The sequence below is a fragment of the Mobula hypostoma genome, chromosome 5, assembly GCF_963921235.1.
Source record: "Mobula hypostoma chromosome 5, sMobHyp1.1, whole genome shotgun sequence".
In the NCBI taxonomy this organism is placed as follows: domain Eukaryota; kingdom Metazoa; phylum Chordata; class Chondrichthyes; order Myliobatiformes; family Myliobatidae; genus Mobula; species Mobula hypostoma.
The window spans coordinates 54,717,721-54,743,730 of NC_086101.1; positions in this window are offsets into that span (position 1 = coordinate 54,717,721).

Here is a 26,010-nt window from a genome sequence, read left to right on the forward strand (position 1 = left end):
TTAACACGAGAATGAAGTTATTACAATAGAAATGGTTAATGAGAACTTATATTACCCTGGTCAAACTGAGCCGTTAGTCCCCTGACATCCCAGACACTTGTGTTAAATGTTTAGAGGAATGGTATATTGAAGTTACATTGGAATGGTGCATTGTAGTTCATCGGTGAGGCAAAATTTGGAGTAGTGGTCACCTATTTAAGGGGAGGGTATCAAGAAGTTTGAAAGACTTCAGAGAAAATTTACAAAGATGTTGCTGGGACTTGATGACCTGAGTTATAGGTTAAGACTCTTATTCACTGGAGTGTAGGAGAATGAGAGTAGATCTTATAGAGGTATACAAAATCATGAGGGGTAAATCATTAGGGTAAATACATGCAAGTTCTTTTCTTCCCTTAAGGTTGAGTGAGACTAGAACTAGAGGTTATTGTTCTAGGTTGAAAGGTGAAATATTTAAGGGGAACCTGAGGGGAATGTTTTCATTCAGAGGGTGGAGTAAGTGTGGAATTAACTGCTGGTGAAAATGGCAAATGCAAGTTAACTTGCACACTTAAGGGACGTTTGGACAGGTACTATCTATGGATGGGTGAGGTATGGAGGGCTTATGGTCCAGGTGCAGGGCAATAGATAAGGCATTTAAACAAGTTGGCATGGCTGAATTTGTAGCACTCACTGCAGTTCTGCCTGCAGATGGGACTGTTTCTGTGCTGCAGTGCTTTGTGACTCTAAACCAAAGCAGGTGTGAGGGGAGGTTTCAAAAAACTAGGGTCAATTTCCTCAACAAAGCAGGCAGATGCTTACAGAAGCTTAATGATATTGATAAGCACATAAATCTGTCACTCCATTTTCCAACTCTACACTAACCTATCACTTCCAGTGTTTTCATTGAATCCATTTCCTCCAATGTACTTCAGTCTGGTTGCCACGGCCACCTACCCTGACTTCCATACAATCTTATGACTCATGGTCACTGTCAACAAATGCACCCTATTCACGTAATTGGAAGAAAACAAAGCCCAGAGAGTCAGGGGAAGAGAGAATGTCCGGGGGTCTGTGGTCTTTACTGAAGTAGCGAGAAGTTCATAGAGAGTGTTATGTTTTGTAACTTCAAAACATTAAATTAATTCAAAGAAACTCATGGCAGTCTGAAAATACAGGTATACTTCAAACAACAGGAATTCTGCAGATGCTGGAAATTCAAGCAACATACATCAAAGTTGCTGGTGAACGCAGCAGGCCAAGCAGCATCTATAGGAAGAGGCGCAGTCGACGTTTCAGGCCGAGACCCTTCGTCAGGACTAACTGAAGGAAGAGTGAGTAAGGGATTTGAAAGCTGGAGGGGGAGGGGGAGATGCAAAATGATAGGAGAAGACAGGAGGGGGAGGGATAGAGCCGAGAGCTGGACAGGTGATAGGCAAAAGGGGATACGAGAGGATCATGGGACAGGAGGTCTGGGAAGAAAGACGGGGGGGGGTGACCCAGAGGATGGGCAAGAGGTATATTCAGAGGGACAGAGGGAGAAAAAGGAGAGTGAGAGAAAGAATGTGTGCATAAAATAAGTAACAGCTGGGGTACGAGGGGGAGGTGGGGCCTAGCGGAAGTTAGAGAAGTCAATGTTCATGCCATCAGGTTGGAGGCTACCCAGACGGAATATAAGGTGTTGTTCCTCCAACCTGAGTGTGGCTTCATCTTTACAGTAGAGGAGGCCGTGGATAGACATGTCAGAATGGGAATGGGATGTGGAATTAAAATGTGTGGCCACTGGGAGATCCTGCTTTCTCTGGCGGACAGAGCGTAGATGTTCAGCAAAGCGGTCTCCCAGTCTGCGTCGGGTCTCACCAATATATAAAAGGCCACATCGGGAGCACCGGACGCAGTATATCACCCCAGTCGACTCACAGGTGAAGTGATGCCTCACCTGGAAGGACTATTTGGGGCCCTGAATGGTGGTAAGGGAGGAAGTGTAAGGGCATGCGTAGCACTTGTTCCGCTTACACTGATAAGTGCCAGGAGGGAGATCAGTGGGGAGGGATGGGGGGGACGAATGGACAAGGGAGTTGTGTAGGGAGCGATCCCTGCGGAATGCAGAGAGGGGGGGAGGGAAAGATGTGCTTAGTGGTGGGATCCCGTTGGAGGTGGCGGAAGTTACGGAGAATAATATGTTGGACCCGGAGGCTGGTGGGGTGGTAGGTGAGGACCAGGGGAACCCTATTCCTAGTGGGGTGGTGGGAGGATGGAGTGAGAGCAGATGTACGTGAAATGGAGGAGATGCGTTTAAGAGCAGAGTTGATAGTGGAGGAAGGGAAGCCCCTTTCTTTAAAAAATGAAGACATCTCCCTCGTCCTAGAATGAAAAGCCTCATCCTGAGAGCAGATGCGGCGGAGACGGAGGAATTGCGAGAAGGGGATGGCATTTTTACAAGAGACAGGGTGAGAAGAGGAATAGTCCAGATAGCTGTGAGAGTCAGTAGGCTTATAGTAGACATCAGTGGATAAGCTGTCTCCAGAGACAGAGACAGAAAGATCTAGAAAGGGGAGGGAGGTGTCGGAAATAGACCAGGTAAACTTGAGGGCAGGGTGAAAGTTGGAGGCAAAGTTAATAAAGTCAACGAGTTCTGCATGCGTGCAGGAAGCAGCGCCAATGCAGTTGTCGATATAGCGAAGGAAAAGTGGGGGACAGATACCAGAATAGGCACGGAACATAGATTGTTCCACAAACCCAACAAAAAGGCAGGCATAGCTAGAACCCATACGGGTGCCCATAGCTACACCTTTAGTTTGGAGGAAATGGGAGGAGCAAAAGGAGAAATTATTAAGAGGTATACTTCAAGTTTACTTTTAACAAGGTGTGCACGTATCATGTGGTAGCGTGATGATATATTCAATTAATACATTTTTATATATGACAATTAATTGTTGCAACCAAACAAAAATGCTTAGTCAACAACATATTTACAATATTATTCAAATATAACTAAAATGTTAAATACACAATGGAGGAGATGATGTTTTCTGTGATGTGCCGAACCGTGTCCACAACTCTCTGTAGTTTCTTGCAGTCACGTGTAGAGCAATTACCATTCCAAGCCATCCAGGTAGATTGGTTTCTTTGGTGCATCAATAACAATTGCTGAGAGACAACGGGGACATGCCAAATTTCTTTAGCATCCTGAGGTAGTAGAAGCATTTATGAGCTTTCTTGACCGTGATATCAACGTCTTTGGAGCAGGACAGGCTATTGGTGTTTTGGACACCTCTGAACTTGAAACTCTCAACCCTTTCAACCTCAGCACTGTTGATGTAGACAGGAGACTGTGCATAACATCCCCCCCCCCACCCCCGAAGTTAATAATCAGCTCATTTGTTTTCAAATGGAGCAGGTTAGAAAATAGACAAAGATTTGCAAGTTCTAACCCACAGGGTCAATTGAACTTGAATCCAAGGACCCGTCTTGATTTAACCCCAGAAAAAATACAAGAAGCAACATACACTAAAAGAGTCAATGCTTCTTTTAGAGTCAGTTAACCTCCAACAGATGCTCTGCTAGTGTAGAGTCGAACTGAATTTGCATTTAACACTTAATCATTAGAGTGAGTGCCCCAGTGATATCAGTCACTCGTGTGTTTATGAGCATACACACTGTAAAAAAATAGAAAAATCTATAAAATGCAAACATATCATTTCACCTCTCTATGTTCACTTCTTTTTCATAAGTTGCATCAATAAAACCTTTACCCATCTAAATGCTGGGCATAAGTGGTAATGTCAAACCGAATTACTTGTAACTGCAAGTTAATGACTTCCCTGCCCATCAATTATAAAGCACAGTTTTCAAAGTGCATTCTGTATTCAGTGCATGAATGCACCTGCTTCCTCAGAGTGTCTATTCTGCGCTGCGTGAAGAATCCATGATTATCATTCATCCTTAAAGGCGCATTGGATTGCAAAGGTTTCACCAGTGATGTTTTTATTACATTTTTCAGAAGATTATTTTCATCTTGTCAGAAGTTGCAAGGCATAAGTATGTCAGAGAAGTCATGTTAGTCAGAAAAATTGTAGGGGTTAAATGACTTTGAATTTTTATTTGATCATATTGAACTGCCAATTAGTTAGAAAGAAATAATTATCCTATTATCGGTTGAAAATGACTATTGCATCTAATTTTCTGTGATTGGAGTCAATATTTTCCTTTCTTGTTGTCAAAACTACAACAAACTATATGGATTTTGCAGTTCAGTTTATCAGTGTGATCCTGAATCAAGTTGAAATGAAACAGAAATGATGCATTCTACTTTTTCACTTCATATTCTGTTTGGGAATAAATCAGGGCAGCTAATAGTTTTTGTTAAAGATAGGATACTGACAATGATTTGTTATGTCTCTATGGAGCCCTGAGTTCTGATCGCCATCTGTTTCATTTCCCTTGGCTCAGACACAAGGTTAAGTTGTGTGGATCAAGCTTGCTGAACAATTTGGCACTTGCAGTCCCCACCTGCCTGAACTTACCTGTGACTGATGCCGAGAGCAGATCTTCCTAATTATTCACACCTGGGGATCAGATGGTGATTCTTCCGGTGGTGTCAGCAGTGAGTTGGCCTTGGGTGATGTGTGTTGATTGCCCAGAATACTATGACAGTTTTTGACAGGGAACAAAGTGAGTTGCAGAACTTTGTCTTGTGTCTAAGGTAAAGGCTCTTATTTCACTATTTCAGAGATATGTAAAAACTCTTGAAATTGCTGTAAACGTTTTCAAACATCACAAATACTTTTAATAAAATACAAGAAAACATTTACAAATTAATAAAGATGTTCAACTAATGCCAAGTAACTTGAAAAGGGATTGATCATGTTTTTCACTAAGGATCCCACTGCAATGAATTGAGCCCCCTGTCCTCCTTTGTCAGGATTTCAGCATTACCGAAATGCATCTTCAGTTGTTGAGACATTTTCACTTTTTGCTTCATCAAGTTCAAGTTCAGCTTACTGTCATTCAATCATACACATATATACCACCAAACAAAACAATATTCCTTTGAACCGAGGTGTGGAAAACAGTACATAAAACTCACATAAACAACATATAAAGTAATATTACCATAAATAATTTACTAATCGGCTGCATTTACAAAATAATTTAAAAAGTATAATACTACTGTTGTTTCATATGTGATAAGACCTGGGTGATGGCAGGGAGCTCAGTAATCTTACATGCCAGGGGAATAAAATCTTTCCTATCCCAACAGTTCTTGTCTTAATGCTATGGTACCTCCTGCCTGATGGTAAGGGCTCAAAGAAATTGTTGGATGGATAGGAGGGATAATTAACAATGCTAAGGGTTCTGTATGCACAGCACTCCAGATAAATATTTCTGATGGGCGGAAGAAAGACCCCGATGATCCTCTCAACAGTTCTCGCAATCCTTTGTAGGCACTTGCATCAGCTGTCATTCAATTTCCATACCAGACAGTGATGCAACCCATCAGGAAACTCAGGTTGGCACTCCTGCAAAGACTAGTTAGAATGGGGTTGGGTGATGCCTCGTTTGTCTCAGTCCCTCCCCTCAGAAAGTGCAGATGTTGCTATACTTTCTTGACCAAAGAGGTTATGTTGAGGGATTGGGTGAGATCATCTGTTATGTGCACTCCCAGAAACTTGGTGCTCCTAACTCTCTCCGGAGAGCAGTCATGCATGTGTAGTGAGGACAGATCAGACTGCAACTGCAACAATTTAACCAATTTCCCCCGGGATCAATAAAGTATGACTATGACTATAACTTCCTAAAGTTCACAGTCATCTCTTCGGTTTTGTCCACATTGAGATTTAAGTTACTGTGCTTCCACCATTCTACCAGCCATTCTACTTCCTCTCTGTACATCGTCTTGTAATGTTGTTAATGAGGCCAGCTACTGTTGTGTCATCAGCGAACCTGATGACTTGGTTTGAACTGGGTCTAGCAATGCAATCATGAATTGAATTGAATTGAATTGACTTTGTTACTTATTTCCTTCATATACATGAGGAGTAAAAATCTTTATGTTACGCCTCCATCTAAATGTGCAATGTGCAATTATAGTAATTTATAATAAATATTAAGTACAACAGGATAGTCAGTATAACAAACAAATACAGTTGCGTCAGCATGAAATAAGCAGTCTGATGGCCTGGTGGAAGAAGCTGTCCTGAAGCCTGTTGGTCCTGGCTATTATGCTGCAGGTCCGTTTCCCGGTTGGTAGCAGCTGGAACAGATTGTGGTTGGAGTGATTCGGGTCTCCAATAATCCTTCGGACCCTTTTTACACACCTGTCTCTGTAAATGTCTTGAATAGTGGGAAGTTCACATCTATAGATGCACTGGGCTGTCCGTACCACTCTCTACAGAGCTCTGTGATTGAGGGAAGTACAGTTCCCATACCAGGCAGTGATGCATCCAGTCAGGATGCTCTCAGTTGTGCCCCTATAGAAAGTTATTTGAATTTGGAGGGGGGCTATACCAAACTTCTTCAACCGTCTGAGGTGAATGAGGCACTGTTGTGCCTTTTTCACCACACAGCTGGTACATACAGACTATATGAGATCCTTGGTGATGTTTATGCTGTGGAACTTAAAGCTGTTCATCTTCTCAACCCCAGATCCATTGATGTCTATAGGGGTTAGCCTGTATAGGGGTAATAACTTTTCATGAACTGACAGAGTGGGACCTAAAACTCCTTTACCTTCTGCATGATTGTAGCACAGAGAAGAAAGCGTGGTCTCGATGATGGATGCTGCTTTCCTGTGACAGCATTCCTTTAAATGTCCTCAATTCTTCCCCATTTTTAGCTTATCTTTGCAAACTTAGACAATTTCACACCTTTAAGTATGCTCCATTGTTTAATGAGATTGTGAAGAATCTTAACTCTTGTAGTGTATTGTAGAAACAACAAGAAATTTGTAATTGCTTGAGAAAGTGGTATTATACATTCCAATAATTTATTAACTCTTTCGGATATGTGTAATGATAATTAATAAAAGTACTAGTATGGTGATAATAGACAATAGGTGCAGAAGTAGATCATTCGGCCCTTCGAGCCTGCACCACCATTCTGAGATCATGGCTGATCATCTACTATCAATACCTGGTTCCTGCCTTGTCCCCATAGCCCTTGATTCCCCTATCCATAAGATACCTAACTAGCTCCTTCATGAAAGCATGCAGAGAATTGGCCTCCACTGCCTTCTGAGGCAGCGCATTCCACACCTCCACAACTCTCTGGGAGAAGAAGTTCCTCCTCAACTCTGTCCTAAATGACCTACCTCTTATTCTTAAACCATGCCCTCTGGTACTGGACTCTCCCAGCATCTGGAACATATTTCCTGCCTCTATCTTGTCCAATCCCTTAATAATCTTATATGTCTCAATCAGATCCTCCCTCAATCTCCATAATTCCAGCGTGTACAAGCCCAGTCTCTCTAACCTCTCTGCGTAAGACAGTCCGGACATCCCAGGAATTAACCTAGTGAACCTACGCTTCACCTCCTCCACAGCCAGGATGTCCTTCCTTAACCCTGGAGACCAAAACTGCACACAATACTCCAGGTGTGGTCTCACCAGGGCCCTGTACAAATGCAAAAGGATTTCCTTGCTCTTGTACTCAATTCCCTTTGTAATAAAGGCCAACATTCCTTTAGCCTTCTTCACTGCCTGCTGCACTTGCTCATTCACCTTCAGAGACTGATGAACAGGTACTCCTAGATCTCTTTGTATTTCTCCCTTACCTAACTCCACACCATTCAGATAATAATCTGCCTTCCTGTTCTTGCTCCCAAAGTGAATAATCTCACACTTATTCACATTAAACGCCATCTGCCAAGTTTCTGCCCACTCACCCAGCCTATCCAAGTCACCTTGAATTCTCCTAACATCCTCATCACATGTCACACTGCCACCAAGCTTAGTATCATCAGCAAACTTGCTGATGTTATTCACAATGCCTTCCTCTAAATCATTGACGTAAATAGTAAACAGCTGTGGTCCCAATACCGAGCCCTGTGGCACCCCACTAGTCACCACCTGCCATTCCGAGAAACACCCATTCACTGCTACCCTTTGCTTTCTATCTGCCAACCAGTTTTCTATCCATGTCAATATCCTCCCCCCAATGCCATGAGCTCTGATTTTACCCACCAATCTCCTATGTGGTACCTTATCAAATGCCTTCTGAAAGTCAAGGTATACCACATCCACTGGATCTCCCGTGTCTATCTTCCTGGTTACATCCTCGAAAAACTCCAATAGATTAGTCAAGCATGATTTGCCCTTGGTAAATCCATGCTGGTTCGGCCCAATCTTATCACTGCTATCAAGATATGCCGCTATTTCATCTTTAATAATGGACTCTAGCATCTTCCCCACTACTGATGTTAGGCTAACAGGGCGATAGTTCTCTGTTTTCTCCCTCCCTCCTTTCTTAAAAAGTGGGACAACATTAGCCATTTGCCAATCCTCAGGAACTGATCCTGAATCTAAGGAACATTGGAAAATGATCACCAATGCATCCGTAATTTCCAGAGCCACCTCCTTTAGTACCCTAGGATGCAGACCATCTGGACCCGGGGATTTGTTAGCCTTCAGTCCCATCAGTCTACTGATGTGATCTGCTAATGTGTTAAAATTGAATCTGACCCTGCCAACTAACTACCCACCTCTGATTCTAGCTCTAATCACTGTCGTGCACACCATCTCCTCTGACCTTCCTCTCTCTCTGAGTCAAAGCATTCAGTGCTCAATAAAGGCAGTGGGGAGGGCTTTGTCCGCGATGGAGTAGACTGTGCCCTCCACTTTTTCTGCACTTACCATTCCTGTGCACTGGTGTTTCCATAGCAGGCCGTAATGCCTCTAGTTGGTATACTCTCCACTGTGCAGCTATAGAAGTTTGTCAAAATTTTAGAACATATGCTGAATATATGCAAACTTCTAAGAAAGTGGAGGAAAGATAGCAAGCAAGTTGCATTTATAAGCAACATTCTTAAAAGATGGGGCAGAAATCCCATCAAGACAATTAAAATCTTGCCATATTACATTTGAATTACTTTGAGGAAAAGCTCTTTCTAGCTCCTCCACAACAAAGCAACAATACACCCACTTTCTCAATTACCATATCTTCTGCTTCAGTTAGAACCAATATACAGCTAATATATTTTTAAGACTTGGCTAAGGCTGTCTTCTCAATTATTTATATTCATCTACTTCCATAGTCCAATCTGCCTTCTTTTAACTTTGATTTCCATCCACCTTTCATTTCTTCTCTTGCTCATAAAAGAACTTTCCTATTTTTCCAAATTGTGTTTCATCCATAAGCTACTCAAAAGTATCACCGGTCTCCAGCTTTATACCCTCAATCTTCCTCCTCAATTCTCTTTGATCTGGCTCCGGCCCTGTCTACAGAATAAATTGGTTTAAGAAAGGAACAATATCCTTAATGATTGATTGGAATACTGTATGTAATTACCAGCTGCTATTACGTAGCTTATTTTTGTAAGTGTTTGTAGCTTATTTTTGTAAGTGTTTGTTCAACAACTCAAATAGGTGTAGGCAATTTAACACCTTCAAAAATGTTCTATTGTTGTGAAGGATCTTCACCCTTGTCAGCGTGTTGTAAAAGCAGCACGACCTTTGTAACTTCTTTAGAATAGTGATGATGTACTTTCTAATGGTTTATTAACTCTTTCCGATATTTGCACCTGACATTAAAAAAGCTACTGGTGTGATGATTGTGTTAATGTGTTAAAGTTGAGTCTGATACCTCTAACTTTCTTCCCACCGCTGACCCTAGCTCTAATCCTTGCTGTATCTTCACCATCTCCTCTGACTTTCCTCTCCCTGAGTCAAAACGTTCAGTCCTCAGCAAAGGCATTACCTCTGTACCCCTGTGCCTGCCCACACTTCAGTGAATTCTGCACCCATCATGCTCTTTGCAATTGCTCTCAATAATGGAGAGGGATTTTCCTGTGATGGAGCAGGCTGTGTCCACCTCTTTTTGTAGATATTTCTGTTCCTGGATATTGGTGTTTCCATACAGTCCGTGATGCATCCAGTCAGGATACTCTCTACTGTGCATCTCTAGAAGTTTGCAAAAATTTTAGAAGACTTACTGAATCTACGCAAACTTCTAAGAACATGGAGGAAAGATAGCAAGCCCATTGCAGGTTACAAGCAACATTCTTAAAAGATTAGACAAAAATCCGATCAAGACAGATAAAATCTTATCATATTACCCTTGAACTATTTTGAGGAAATTATCTTTCTCGCTCCTCCACACCAAAGCAACAATACACCCACTTTCTCAATTACCATATCTTCAGCTTCAGTTAGAAGTTTGTAAGCCAATATATTTTTAAGACTTGGCTAAGGCTGTCTTCTCAATTATTTATATTCATCTACTTTCATAGTCCAATCTGTCTTCCTTCAACTTTGATTTCCATCTACTTTTCATTTCTTTTCTTGTTCACAAAAGAACTTCCCAATTTTTTTCAAGTAGTATTCCATCTACAAACTACTCATAAGTATTACTGACCTCCAGCTTTATGCTCCTCAATTCCCTTTGACTAGGCTATGGCCCTATCTACAGACTAAACTGGTTTCAGAAAGGAACAATATCCTTACAGATTGATTGGAATATGTTGTTATTCTTTGGCTTATCTTTGTAAGTCCTTGACCAACAGCTAAAATAGATGTAGGCCATTTAATACCATCAAATATGCTCTATTGTTTAATAATATTGTGAAGGATCTTTACCCTTGATGTGCTGTAGAACCAACACAAACTTTGTAATTGCTTGAGAATAATGGTAATAAAGATTCTAATTGTTTATCAACTCTTTTAAACTTCTAGTGTGGTGATGTGTTAATGCATTAAAATTGAATCTGACCCCTCCAACTCTCTACATCCCTCTGACCCTAGCTCCAATCCCTGCCGTGTCTTTACCATCCCTTCTGACCTTCCCCACTCTGAGACAGGATGCTCTGTCCTCAGCAAGGGCATTGTCTTTGTACCACTCTGCCAGCACTGTGCCCCTCATGACACCAAACTCTTCTTCCTTCTCCTCTGTCTCTGAGCATGCATCTTTTGCAAGGATTCTCCCTGATGACCCCTTCTCCCATCTTCAGCTTTCCACCTCTTCTTGGACAGCACGCTTTGGTCTCTGGATCTTTTCTTCCCTAACTGTCAACCATCTTGACTTCAGCACTCCTCTCTTCTTTTGCAACCTCACACCCTCTGAATGCACTGCCTGCTACCCACTCCGCACCAATTCCAACGTCATGGTTAATCCATACACAGACAAGTGGGTGCTGTTGTAGTATGACAGACTGACCTTTCTTGCTGAGGCCAGGTGGTAATTTACAGACATCTTCTCTTAAATGCCCCTTGAGAAGGACTCTATTAAGGAGCATCAGGCAATTGTCTTCTGCACCATCACCAATATCATTGACTCTGGAAATCTCCCATCCACTACCACCAACCTCATTGTTTCCTTACACCACACTCTTGTTTCGATCCCTTACCCAAGATTAACATACCTGAGTATCTGGGTAGGTCCATGGTTTCTGCCTGCTCCTGTTCAACTGAACATGTATCTGCATATGTTGACTCCACTTTGTTCCTCTTGGTTTAGTCCCTTTCCACCTATATGAGTGACACTTCACAAGCTCTCGATTTCTTCAATCACTGTAAGATTACTGGCCCTAATCGCTTCATATTCACTATAGACTAATCCTTATGCATGTCTATCCTCCCCATCAAGAAGTTCTTAAAGCTCTTCACTTTAACAACAAAAATCCCATTTGGCGCATCCCTCTTCATAAGAGTGCTTTTCTTCATCTGTTAAATTTGATATTTACTGCAAAAGTTGTAGATTATTTAGGAGACTAAAACTACAGGGAGTACTTCATATACAGTGATAAAATATCAGTAAAAATTCTATTTATTATTTTCCAATAAAACATAAAACATCATTTTTCCAAATTATAGAACTACTTGCATTTTAAATTTCTGTGAAGGGGAATCCTAAATCCCTCACAGTGCCAACATTTTAAAGACTAAAAAGTGTTTAAATAACGTTCTATTCTCATCAATCTACAGTATGTCAAAGCATTTTTCATACAATAGAGTACCTCTTGATGTGCAAAATAGTCAAATTGCTCCCACAAGCGGTAATGTGATCCCTGCTTGATTTTCACCTTTAATAATGTTGATTGAAGGATATTAGATAGATAGATAGAAAGATACTTTATTGTTCCCAAAGGAAATTAGTGTCACAGTAGCATTACAAGTGCACAGATATACAAATATTAGAAGAGAAGTAAGAAAGAACAAAAAATAAGTTACTTCAAATAGTCAAACAGGAGGGGGGGGGTCATCACTTCCTCAGCTATAGGTTGACGCGTTAAAGGACCTAATGGCCGGGGGTAAGAATGGCCTCATATAGTGCTCTTTGAGGCAGCACAGTTGTCTTAGTCTATTACTGAAGTTTCAAAGGTACATTTAATGTCAGAGAAACATATACAATATACATCCTGAAATACTTTTTCTTCACAAACTTCCACGAAAACAGAGGAGTACCCCAAAGAATGAATGACAGTTAAATGTTAGAACACTAGAGCTCTTCCTCAGCTCCCCCTCCCACGTGTAAGCAGCAGCAAAGCAATGATCCCCCCTCCCCCACTAGCAAAAAAAACATCGGCACCCCCCCCCACCACCACCGAGCACTCAAGAGTGCAGCAAGCATCAATAAAGACACAGACTTGCAATACCCCAAAGTTTACTCGTTCACCTGGTATTTAACATACCACAGGCTCTCTCTCTCCCTGATAATGGAAAAAAAGAGATGTCTCCATTTCACAGCGAGGGGGAGACATAACAAACAACTGGCTGATGTATGATGTTAAAAGTCCGTTGTGTCACTTTTTTCTGAGCTCTGTGCCCGAAACTCTGAAGGTGAGCTAATCTTCTAGGCCTCAGCCTTAGCATATTGAATAATGGCCAGTCATGAGACCCCAAGAGTGGGTCCCATTCCTGCAAAGAAGCAATGTCAACGTGTAACTCCAAGTCAGGGTCTTCAAAAGAACCCTGAAAGGGAAAAATAGAGACATTAAAGATAGAGAAAGAGCTGCTTCCGAAGATGAAAGTAAAGGAGTCGCCGTTAGGGGCCATTGTCTCTCCTAAGCTCCTCTGTTCAGCCAAGGTGGCATGCAGAGGATGAGAAGCTTTGTCCGGTATTACCAGGATTTTCTGTAAGGTCCTTTGTTCTACCACAGCATCCAGTGTGTCCAGTTTGACTCCTATAACAAACCAGCCTTTCTAATCAGTTTATTGAGCCTGTTGGCATTGCCCCAGCACACGACCAAATAGAAGTTTGCACAAGCGACAACAGACCGGTAGAATATGTGAAGGGGGGGCTGCATACTCCAAAGGACCTCAGTCTCCTCAGGAAGTAGAGGCGACCCTGGCCCTTCTTGTGTACAGCCTCTGTGTTAGTCCTCCACTCAAGTCTATCATCCAGATGCACCCCTAGGTACTTGTAGGTCCTCACCACATCCATGTCCTCACCATCAATAGTAACAGAGATCAGTAGAAGCTTAGTCTTCCTAAAGTCCATCACCATCTCCTTTGTCTTACTGATGCTGAGCTGCAGATGATTCAGCCTGCATCATTTGACAAAATCAGATGATGGGGAGTAGGTTTAAAATCTGTAGCAAAGGAGGCTTTTGCACCCAAGTACAGGGTTGATCAGATATCATCTGTAAGCTGGCTCTTGAATGACATTAAATTAAAGCAGTGAAGAAATGACTGAAATGGAAAGTTACCGACACTTCTCACTTTTAAAAGTGCTCTTCCTGAGAAGTAATTGTTGTTAACACAAATAATGCATTTCACTGCATTTATGATGCATGTATGATAGATAAATCTAAATCTGAGTCACTACCAGTTCACAACTACTCTTTATAATATTCAAACACGAGGAGATCAGCAGATGCTGGAAATTCAAGCAACACACACAAAATGCTGGTGGAATGCAGCAGGCCAGGCAGCATCTATAAGAAGAAGTACAGTCGACATTTAGGGCCGAGACCCTTTGGCCCGAAACGTCAACTGTACTTATTTATAATAATGTTTGCCTGCTCAAGATCAAGTCACAGGATATAAAATAGTAAAGTGCAGGAGCAGGTTCTTTGGCCATCAGCGTTTGCATCAAATGTAATGATTGAATTAAACTAAGTCTCTTTAGCTTGTGCATAATTTGTATCCCTCCATTCCCTGTATATGCATGGGTCAAAATAACAGCCACTCAAACATCACTGACAAAATTGGCCCTCTGGAAGATCAGACTGGTCATCGATTCCTGGAGCTGAAAGAGAAGGGATAGATCCTAAAAAGATTTTTCAGGAGACAGACACAGCTTCTGTAGAAGTGTAGCATGGACCGTATATAGATTACAGAGGGGAGATCTTTGCTGTCTTGAGCAATTAGAGTTGATAAATCTCCGGGGGGTGACAAGGTGCTTCCTTGGACCTTGTGAGAGGCTAACGCAGAAATTGCAGGGATATTTAAAACATCCTTAGACATGGGTGAGGTCCTGGAGGGTGGGCGGATAGCTAACGTTGATCTGTTGTTTAAGTAAGTATCTGAGGATGTCAGAAAATTACAGGTCAGCGAGACTGACAAAAATAGTGGGTAATTTATCGGAAGGTATTCTAAGGGACAGGATATACTGTATAAGTATTTGGATGGAGGGACTCATTAGGGATAGCCAACATGTCTTTGTTGTAGTCTTCTATGACTATGACTCTATGCTTCTATCTGCTTCCACTTTTTTTACTACCCTTTCTACTTCTGCAGCCACTTTCAGTGAAATATGGATTTGGACCTCATGATCAATCTTTACATTAATTCTTATAAAGGTCCTTCCATTAACTGTTTACTCTTCCCTTGCATTTGATCCTTCAAAGTGCAACACCTCACATTACATGGATTAAATTCAGTCTTAAACACAAGAGATTCTGCAGATGCTGGAAATCCAAAGAAACACATACAAAATGCTGGAGGGACTCAGCAGGTCAGGCAACGTCTATGGAAAGGAATAAATAGTTTATGTTTTGGGTCAAAGGACTGAGTGTTTATTCTTTTCCATAGATGCTACCTGACATGCTGAGTTCCTCCTGTTACAGATATGGGTGAAGAAATAGCAGATGGCATTAAACTCCATCTTGCTTCAAAAAGGCAACAATTATACCAGTACCTAAGAAGAATAATGTGTGCTGCCTTAATGACTATCGCTTGGTAGCACTCACATCGACAGTGATGAAATGTTTTGAGAGGTTGGTCATGACTAGACTGAACCCTTGCCTCAGCAAGAATCTGGACCCATTGCAATTTGCCTATTGCCACAATAGGTCAACGGCAGATGCAATCTCAATGCCTCCCCACACAGCTTTAGACCAGGGGTCCCCAGACTTTTTTGCACCGTGGACCGGTTTAATATTGACAATATTCTTGTGGACCGGTCGACAGGGTGGTGGGGGGGGAGTGTTCAAGTAGGGTTAAACTCACCCCAGCATGTCTTTTACAATTAGGGTAGCCAACTTTCTCACTCCCAAATAAGGGACAAAATTAGCAGTCAAATCCCAGGACACTTGTGTTTACCGCAGGAAAGACTACCATGACCACGTGGCCTTGTGAGGGCATCTGTGTGTGCATGCGTGACGTGCACATATGTACGTGCTGATTTTTTTTTCCACAAATCAGTTTTGGCTTAATCTTCCTGACTATAGTGTACATACATTATTTCTACTTCATATAGGCTGTGTATTTATCATATCATTCCTGCTTTTACTATATGTTAGTGTTATTTTCGGTTTTATGTGTTATTTGGTATGATTTGGTAGGTTATTTTTTGGGTCTGGGAACGCTCAAAAATTTTTCCCATATAAATTAATGGTAATTGCTTCTTCGCTTTACGCCATTTGGGCACGAAAGGTTTCATAGGAATGCTCTACCTTAGCAGGGGAAATATGGGACAAGGGTGGTCCTGTATGGGACAAACCAATTTAGTCCGATATACGGGCTGTCCTGGCAAATATGGGACAGTTGGCAACCCTACGTTCAAGTTCAACAGTGCGTAACAGGGAATGAGGAAAGGTGCAGCTGACTCATTTCATTTCCTCGCGGTCCGGTAGCACGTGCTTTGCGGCCCGCTGGTTGGGGACCGCTGCTTTAGACCACATAGACAACACAAACACTTATGTCAGGATGCTGTTCATCGACTATAACTCAGCATTTAATACCATCGTTCCGGCAATCTTGATTGAGAAGTGGCAGAACCTGGGCATCTGTATCTCCCTCTGCAATTGTATTCTCGACTTCCTAACCGGAAGACCACAGTCTGTGCGGATTGGTGATAACATATCCTCTTCGCTGACGATCAACACTGGCGCACCTCAGGGGTGTGTGCTTAGCCCACTGCTCTACTCTCTGTGTACACATGACTGTGTGGCTAGGCGTAGCTCAAATACCATCTATAAATTTGCTGATGATACAACCATTATTGGTAGAATCTCAGGTGGTGATGAGAGGGTGTACAGGAGTGAGATATGCCAACTAGTGGAGTGATGTCGCAGCAACAACCTTGCACTCAATGTCAGTAAGATGAAAGAGCTGATTGTGGGCTTCAGGAAGGGTAAGATGAAGGAATACATACCAATCCTCATAGAGTGATCAGAAGTGGAGAGAGTGAGCAGCTTCAAGTTCCTGGGTGTCAAGATCTCTGAGGATCTAACTTGGTCCCAACATATCAATAAAGAAGGCAAGACAGCGGCTATACTTTATTAGGAGCTTGAAGAGATTTGGCATGTCAACAAATACACTCAAAAACTTCTATAGTTGTGCTGTGGAGAGTATTCGGACAGGCTGCATCACTGTCTGGTATGGGACGGGGGCTACTTCACAGGACTGAAAGAAGCTGCAGAAGGTTGTAAATCTAGTCAGCTCCATCTTGGGCACTAGCCTACTAAGTACCCAGGACATCTTTAGGGAGCGGTGTCTCAGAAAGGCAGCGTCCATTATTAAGGACCTCCAGCACCCAGGGCATGCCCTTTTCTCACCATTACCATGAGGTAGGAGGTACAGAAGTCTGAACGCACACACTAAGCTATTCAGGAACAGGTTCTTCCCCTCTGCCATCCGATTCCTAAATGGACATTGAAGCTTTGGACACTACCTCACTTTTTTTTTAATACACAGTATTTCTGTTCTTTGCATGTTTTAAACTATTCAATATACGTATACTGTAATTGATTTACTATTATTTTTTTCTCTCTTCTATATTATGTATTGCATTGGACTGCTGCTGCTAAGTTAACAAATTTCACATCACATGCCAGTGATAATAAACCTGATTCTGATTCTGATTCTGTAACTGATCTATATTCTTCTGTAGTCTTTAGTAATCATGCACAACTCTACCAATCTTTGTGTAGTATACAAACATTTTAATCCATGCACCTACATTTTCTCCCAAGTCACTGATATATATATTTCAAATAAAAGTGGCCATAGCACTGCTGTGGATTAGTTAAACATTTTTCAACATAGCATTAGCAGGACTAAGATACTTAATGCAATGTTGATGCCCCGTTTGATCATGTAAGCATCACGTTCAACAATCTACTTATCTCAAGAACGCTGATTTCAATTTTGCTACCTACCCACTCCTTGAATTCATTTGATGCAGTTAACCTCTTGTTGGTACTTTCATCACTTCCTGGTTAATTTCTCCAGTGTTCTGCTTATTGGTGTGCCAGTGCCCAATCTATTTTTACTTCAAATTATCCCAGATTCTGCAGTTTGCTTCATACACCTCACAAAGCTCAGCTCTTAACTAATCATAAACATGACAGATTCAGCAAATGCTAGAAATCTTAAGGAAAACATGCACTTCTCCCATTAGATCACTTCTATATATGTTCTTTAGCTTTTCCATCTATCACCTCCCCACCTTGCCCCTCATCTGGTTTCACCTATCATTTACCAGCTTCTACTCCTCCTTCTCCTCCTCCCACCTTTTAATGTTGGCTTCTTTTCCATTCCTTTCCAGTCCTTATGAAGGGTCTGAGGCCAAAACATTGACCTTTAATTCTTTCCATTGATGCTGCTTGACCTCCTGAATTTATCCAGCACATTGTGTGTGTTCCTTCTGCTCTCAGCTGTTGCCTGCTCTCGTCAGCCTGCGTTTGATTTTTATTCTCCAGCACAAAGACTTTGCGCATGTTTGCAGATCTTCTGGCGATGCACAAGAGCAGCACTCTTTCATTCCATCTTTACCCCCTTCACCAGTGCTCTGACCAGCAGTTCTATCGGGATTATATCCTGCACCAGTCACAATTTCACAGATAGCTCTCTGATGGTTTGTGGAGGGGGGGTGTTGCGAAAATATCAGATTTTAATATCTTGGGGGCTGAAGGGTATAGTTCAGGATGAGCTACTAGTGAAGACATCTGAGTATGACTTCCATGAGGTTGTGAGAGACTCTTGCTTTCTTCTGCTCTTCAGCAAGTTGCTTTAGAAAATACTTACTTTGAATAGATGACCGCAACTAAATAATCCAAGGAAAAGTAGACCTAATGTGCACCCCTGCGGAAAAGGAGACCAGTTGAAGAAAAGGCTTTAAACTTTCACCAGTCTTAGGAGCCTGGGAGCAAGGTTAAGCATATGAATAAAATGAGACTGTGAGTGATAGTAAGAACAACGGTGACCTGGTGCTTGCTGATCAACATGATGGATGTCACCCCTTTGCTATAAATATCAGAAATCACAAGTTTGAACCCTGAACAAAGGTTATATTGCAGCAATTATATACAGTAGACTAAAGCCTTTGCTCTATATTGACAAGGAAAACATTACTCTGCTCACTCCTCAGGATAGTTTTACTTGACAGCAGCCAGCAGCCTTCATTTGTATTGATGTAGCTACTCTAAAAAATCTTGTCCTTCAGGACATGAATATTATGATTTTCAGATCATTCCACAAGGGGGCAATATCTTTCTCCTCAAGATATTTCGCCAGCTGCATGTGGTGATTAAAATTCATCCCTTAGGATGAATGGTTGTCCACAGGCCAGTGAGTGGCAATGTCTGAATGACTGCATTCTCTCTGAATTGTCAGCTGAGCCACATGCACTGGGGCTTGATCCCTTTCATTGAGAAGAAAACAGAGGAGAATTGCATGGGTGATGCTGCCAGACACAGCATCTATATTACTTTCAATAAATGCATAGCACAAAAATAATAATGCAACTTGTAGTTATGGAGCACAATATATAGTAAAAATGTTCCTCTAAAACTAATACAGTCGTCCTTTGGTATTGTGGGGGATTGGTTCCGGGACACGCTGCAGATATGAAAATCCGCGGATGCTCAAGTCCCTTATATAAAATGGCACAGTATTTGCATATAACCTACGCACACCCTCCCGTATACTTTAAATCATCTCTAGATTACTTATAATACCTAGTACAATGTAAATACTATGTAAATAGTTGTTATACTGTATTGTTCAGGGAATAATGACGAAAAAAAATTCTGTACATGTTCAGTAACTCTTCTGGGATCGCTGATACTGCCTCAGCATCAGCTGATGCTGATTCTCCCGTGATCTGTAAGTTCTTGCGGCTGTAGTGCTTTACATAGCCAGCCAGCCATCCCTTACTCCAAGCCTTAAGCTCTTTCCTCTCTCTCATAAAACAAGTAGCGAACGAATGAGACGTGAGGCGAACAATGTTCAAACAGCGAGTGCTGGAGAGAGACTGCGGATCTATGAAATGGTGGGAGGCTACAGCAGGGTATGCCTACACATCACTTCATTTGCGTCGATTCAGCACAGTGCTTGGCACGCGGCAAATTCAAATTTTGCTCTCTGGAACTTTCTGAAATACTTTTTCAGATATTTTCGACCCACGGTTGGTTGAATCCGCTGATGCAGAACTCGCGGATATGGAGGGCCAACTGTATACATAACCAATACATTTGTAATTGTTATAATACAGTGCAAAAAACCTAAGAGTTAAAATGAAGCTATGCAAAAATGACAGTAAATCTATGTATAATATATAACATAATTCAGACCATATGAAGGTTATAGTTAGGACTGTGATTGGAAGGGAATGTCTTGGAGGTAGCAGAGTTCATAGTTCATCTTCTCTGAAATTTTAAACGTTCATAGGGTGAGTTCTTAATTGAGTGACAAGCTTAGGGCAGTACAGGATAAATACAGTCTTTCCACATTCCTAGTGAAAACAAGGAATTTATGTGGAAATCACACAATGTAATGCTCAATTTTATGTCTGTTAATTGTAGTAAATGGGTAGTGTTAGAAAGACAGTTAGTGAGAGAATGAAATCAATCCGTGAGCTAATAAGGACAATAGAGCAGATTACCTCCTTCTCCGTTGACAAGAAGTCTGAAAATAATATTTGTAAAGTCTTGAGTATGTTTCATATAATTCGGTCATATAAATGCTGAGGAACAGTGAAATTTATAGAATTAAACTGAAATATGTGATGGTTCGAATTCTTGGGTCTGAGTACTGCTCAGGACCAGACCTGATTTCCACCTATGATTACCTGACTCTCGCTGTTTCAGTGCATGTTTAGGATTTTTGCTCTTCTGCAGAGACCATGGGTGCTAACTTCTGCTCTCCTCCCCCTCTGAGTCAGGCATTAATTATTTATACTATAATTCTGTTATCAATCAGTTTTTCTTAAAAGAATAGCCTTTGACTTTTATTCCTTTTTTTGTTTGCAATAATGGGTTTCTGTTTCAGAAAGTGATTTCTGTCTTAACTCATCATTCCAAAAATGTATCTTTGCACTATCTCATACCACTTGATAAAATGCAATGTTTTATACATTTGACAAGAACCAGGCCAGAAATTTGGTGCAGCTCTCATGAAATTTATTGTAGTCCTGTGCAACGTTCCCTCTAACTTTTTTTACAGCTGCACAGATCAACTGTTGCCCTGAGCTGGTAATTTTTACACGGCCTGGAAACTGCATGCCATTATAAAAGTTATAAGTTGTAATATGCATACCATGAATATTTACAATGACAATTGAAAAGGCACAAACATTTGATTTTATTTATTAACTGAAGGGTATACAGTAATGAAATACAGTACAACAAACAGAATCTTTCATGCTTTTTAAACTTTTTCTCGTCTGTCTTTATTCCAGTTGTGCAACAATAAAGGCTATGTCCACAGGTGCATTTCAATTACTGCATGGCCGTGCACCCATGCAGCTTGGAGAGAACAGTGGTCCTGTGTGTTATCAATAGTTATGGTAATTGCATACAAGGTCTTTTGCAATAAATATGCTCAAAAAAAATTTTGAATTGTTCTTGGTGAAAGAGCAAGGTAGACAAAGTACATAACAGTAATTAAAAGCAGAAGGAATCAAATGTCTAAACTTTAAAATCTCAGCTGTTTTTAGAATTGTAAGCTTCAGAGCCAATTACACATACTTCTATCTCAAGGGACATACATTCTTAGGCACCATATATTTTTTTTTATAAATTTTGCTTTAGATTTTTTTTTGTCTTCTGCATTTAGTATATCAACAGAAAAGAGCAAATTTTGGATTTCTGTATATTTGTTTTCCAAAAAATTAAATGTTACAGAGAAATTTTTGTCTTTTGTTAAAGAAAGTAACATATTAAGTAACAGACCACTTTCAAATTAAAACTTTGTAGGTTTATAGCCCAGTGCAAGATTAACCAAAGATACAAACAGGTGCTAATGATCAATGACATAATGAGCTGAATGAACTAAACTGATTAACTGAAACAGAAACAAATGTAAAAGGAATCAAACTGGACAAAGGACAAACAAATTAGGAGACAAAAAACAAAAAAGGAGAAGGTGTGGTAGAAAAGAAAGTTTAGCTTTCAAGTCATCAATTCTTGCACCGTGGCAAGTGTGAGCATAGCAACAGGATACAAGATGATTATTTTGCATCAGCAAGGTCTCTCTCAAGCAGAAATTTTGCAGTAAACAGCAGTTTCAAGATGTGCTGTCCAGGGTCTTTTGAAGAAGCACAGAGAAATTTGGAAGGTTGAAAACTAGAAACACAGCGGTCGGCCACAGAAACTGAGTCCAGCAGATAATACATCAAACTGATGACCCTTCTAATTCTGAAGAAGTCCAGCACTACATCAGCTCTGAACTGATAGAAACCACTGAAACTCAAGTACAGCCATCTATAGTCCAGAAGTCTTGTCAGAAGTGGTTTTCATGGAGGAGCTGCTAACAAAAAGCCAATTCTCTGAAGTGGAAACAAAGCCAAATGAGACACCTACACATAAAAAAACACACAAGGACTGAGATGCTCAACAATGGCAGCAAGTGCTCTGGACTGAGGAGTCAAATCTTTGGATCAAGCAGGAAGCAGACTGCCCGTAGAAGAGCAGGAAAGCATGGATGATGACTGCCGCCAACAGTGAAGCACAATGGAGGTTCACTGCAGGTTTGGGGTTGCATTTCTGCAAATGGAGTTGGTGATCTGGTCAGAATTAATGGAATCCTCAATGCTGAGAAGTACGAGCAGATTCTCATCCATTATGCAATACATCAGGGAGGTGTCTGATCAGTCCGAACTTCATCCTGCAGCAACCAACAAGAACAAGGGACTGTATCAGTATTAGTAATTGGTGCATCGACCTGAAATGAAGCAATTGGCCAAAGAGGACAATCATATATACAGTCAAGCATCTTAGACACACTAATTCCTGAAGCTTCGCAAAGGCAAATGATACTGAGTTATAAGCAGTCATCGGTTATTTTAATCTCTGAAATGCAATAGATTTATTGTTGTCATATTCTGTGATGAAGATTAAAGTCAAAACACACTGCGGCTTATATCATCAGAATATTAAAGGAAAGCTGGAAATCAACATACTTTGCCAGTGAATCTCAGAATTTCAGTCAATGAATTCATTTTCCTGATGCCAGACCGCCTGAAAGAATTATCGACTTAATCTACTACCTTATGCATTCCATTTACATATTTTGATACTTATTATTGGAAAAAAATCAGAAGGATATGATTAATTTAAATTTGAAAAGACAGTATTGATCAGGGATAGTCAGAATAGCTTTGAAGATCTGAGATCCTCTCTGCTTAATTTGATAGATTTCTTTTAAGAAATAACATAAGGTATAGATGGGCACATTGTAATTGTTACAGTCTACATGAACTTCAGAAAGGCCTTTGACAAATTCTCTACAGTTAGTCCAAAATGATAGAGCCCAAGAGATCCAGAGAAACTGGGTAAATTGGAGCAAAATCACATAATAATAAGGAATAGATAGTTATAGTAGAGGGTGATCAGAAGCCTGTGACGAGGAGTGTACCATAGAGAGTGGCACTGGGACCTTATTGCTATTGAAAAATATTAATGACCTGAATGTGAATATATAATATAAGATTAGTAAGTATGTAGAAGACATAAAATTCTCATGATATTGTTGATAGTAAAGAGGGTAGAGTAGAGTGCCAAATGATATTGATCAACTGGTAGCAAATTGTGCAAATATAATTTAATCTCAGCACATGCATTTTGGGGGATCAAGTAAAGGTAGGATATGCACTATAAACTTTAGGGCTGTAGGGAGTACTGATAAACGAAGGAACCTTAATGAACAAGTCCATAGTTCCTTAGGGGTGGTGGATATGGTGATAAAAGTGCATTTAGTGTCATAGAGGCATATAGCACGGAAACAAATCCTTCAAACCGACTGGTCCGTACGAATCAGATTCCAATCTGAGATCATCCCATTTGTCTGCATTTTGCCATATCCCGCTAAAGCTTTCTTATCCACGTACCTGTCCAAGTGCCTTTTAATCTCTATTAATGTAACTGTCTCAACCACTTTCAATGGCAGTTCATTCAATATTCTAACCAGCCATTGGGTGAAAATATTTTCCCCTCAGGTTCCTACTAAGTCTTTGCTCTCTTGTCTTAAAATGATACCCAGTGGTTCTTGATTCCCTAACCCTGGGAAAAAAACGAAAGGAACATTCATGCTATCTATGCCCTCTATTTACCTCTAGTAGGTTACCCTCATTTTGCTATCTTCCAATGAATAAAGTTACCGACTTAATCTCTGTCCATAATTCAGTACTACTAATGAGTACTGGCCATTGTTATCCAAGGCATTGAATAGTAAAGCATAGAGAACAAGGTACAACTTTATAAAACTTTGCAAAGGCCACTGTTGAAGTCCTGTGTGAGTTTTAGTTGCTGCCCTATAGGAATGACCTGATTGCACTGAAAAGGAAGCAGAAGTTGATTACTGTGTATTTATTTATTGAGATACAGTGTGGAATAGGCCCTTCTGGCCTTCAAGCCATACTGCCCAGCAATCGCTTGATTTAATCCAAGCCTAATTATGGGACGAATTACAGTGACCAATTAACCTACCAATCAGTATGCCTTTCAGCTGTGGGAAGAACCACAGCATCCAGAGGAAACCCACAGAGTCATAGGGAGAACGTAGAAACTCCGTAAAGGCAGCGGTAGGAATTGAACTGGGGTTGCAGGTACCGTAAAGCATTGTGTTAAACACTACACCATTGTATTGACTGGGATGGAACATTAAATTAAGAGGAGAGAGTGGATAGGCTGGGTTTATTTTTTCTTAGAGCAGAGGAGATAGATAGGGAATCTGACAGACGTATACAAAATTATAAAGACCAAAAAAAATCCAAACTGCTGGGAGAACTTAATAGGTCAGGGAGCATCTGTGAAAGGAAATGGACAGTCAATATTTCAGATTGGAATCCTTCATTTGGACTGAAAGACAGAGGAGAGATGATGAATATAAAGAACTGACTGAAAGCGTGAGGTATGACTGCCCGACTTGCTGAGTTCCTCCAGCGTGTTGTCAGTGTTGCTTTGACCCCAGAATCTGCAGAGTATTTTGTGTGAGGTGTGAGTGGTCAGGTGATGGGTGGATCCAGGTGAGGAGAGGAGAATCATGATGAGGAGTGTGATATCGGGCAGATGGAGGTGGGGAGATTGGGGGTAGTGACAGAGGCTGTGAGCTGATAGGGCAAGACTACAAAGGTCTGTAGATGATGGAATCTGATAGGAAATTAAAATGACGCAACCAAATAAAGGAGGTGGGGTGGGCAATTAGGAACAGTAGGGTGAGGGAACCTAGTGGGAGGAGCGTGTGGGTGATGGGTGGAGCAGGAGGAAGAAGTGGGGATTAGGAAAGAGGGGTAAGAGTAGGAGGAACTGGAAAGGTCAAAATGAGAGATGAAAGGATAAGGGGGGGGGATTCAAGTTACCTGTAATTGGACAATTCAGAAATCAAGCTTGCATGCACCACCTGCTCTGGCAGTTCATTCCACACTCTCATGATCCTCCTAGTGAAGAAGTTTCCTCTCGTGCTTAAATATTTCACCTTTCACCCTTAACCCATGACCTCTCACCAAACTTCAGTGGAAAAGGCCTGTTTGCTTTTACCCTATTTATACCCCTCATAATTTTTATACCTCTAACAAATCTTCCTCTCAGTCTTCTACATTCCAAGGAATAAAGTGCTAATCTATTTAATCTTTCCTTATAACCCAGAAATTCCAGTCCCGACGGCATCTTTCTAAATTTTCTCTGTACTGTTTCACCTTATTTACTGCCTCTTCCCCTCCATCATCAGATTTCTGGATGTTCCATGAACCCATAAACATTTTTTGCTTCCCTTTTGCACTATTTATTTATTTTATGTATTCCTTATAGTAACTTGTTTTTTTATATATATTGCATGGTACTGCTACTGTAAAACAACAAGTCTCACAGCATATGTCAGTGCTAATAAACCTGATTCTTATTCTGAATTTGATTCTGATCTCCCTGTGAAAGAGAAGTTCTCATCTTGTCACTTTCTCTACAAATGTGATTTGAAATGTAGATCATAATTCATTTAA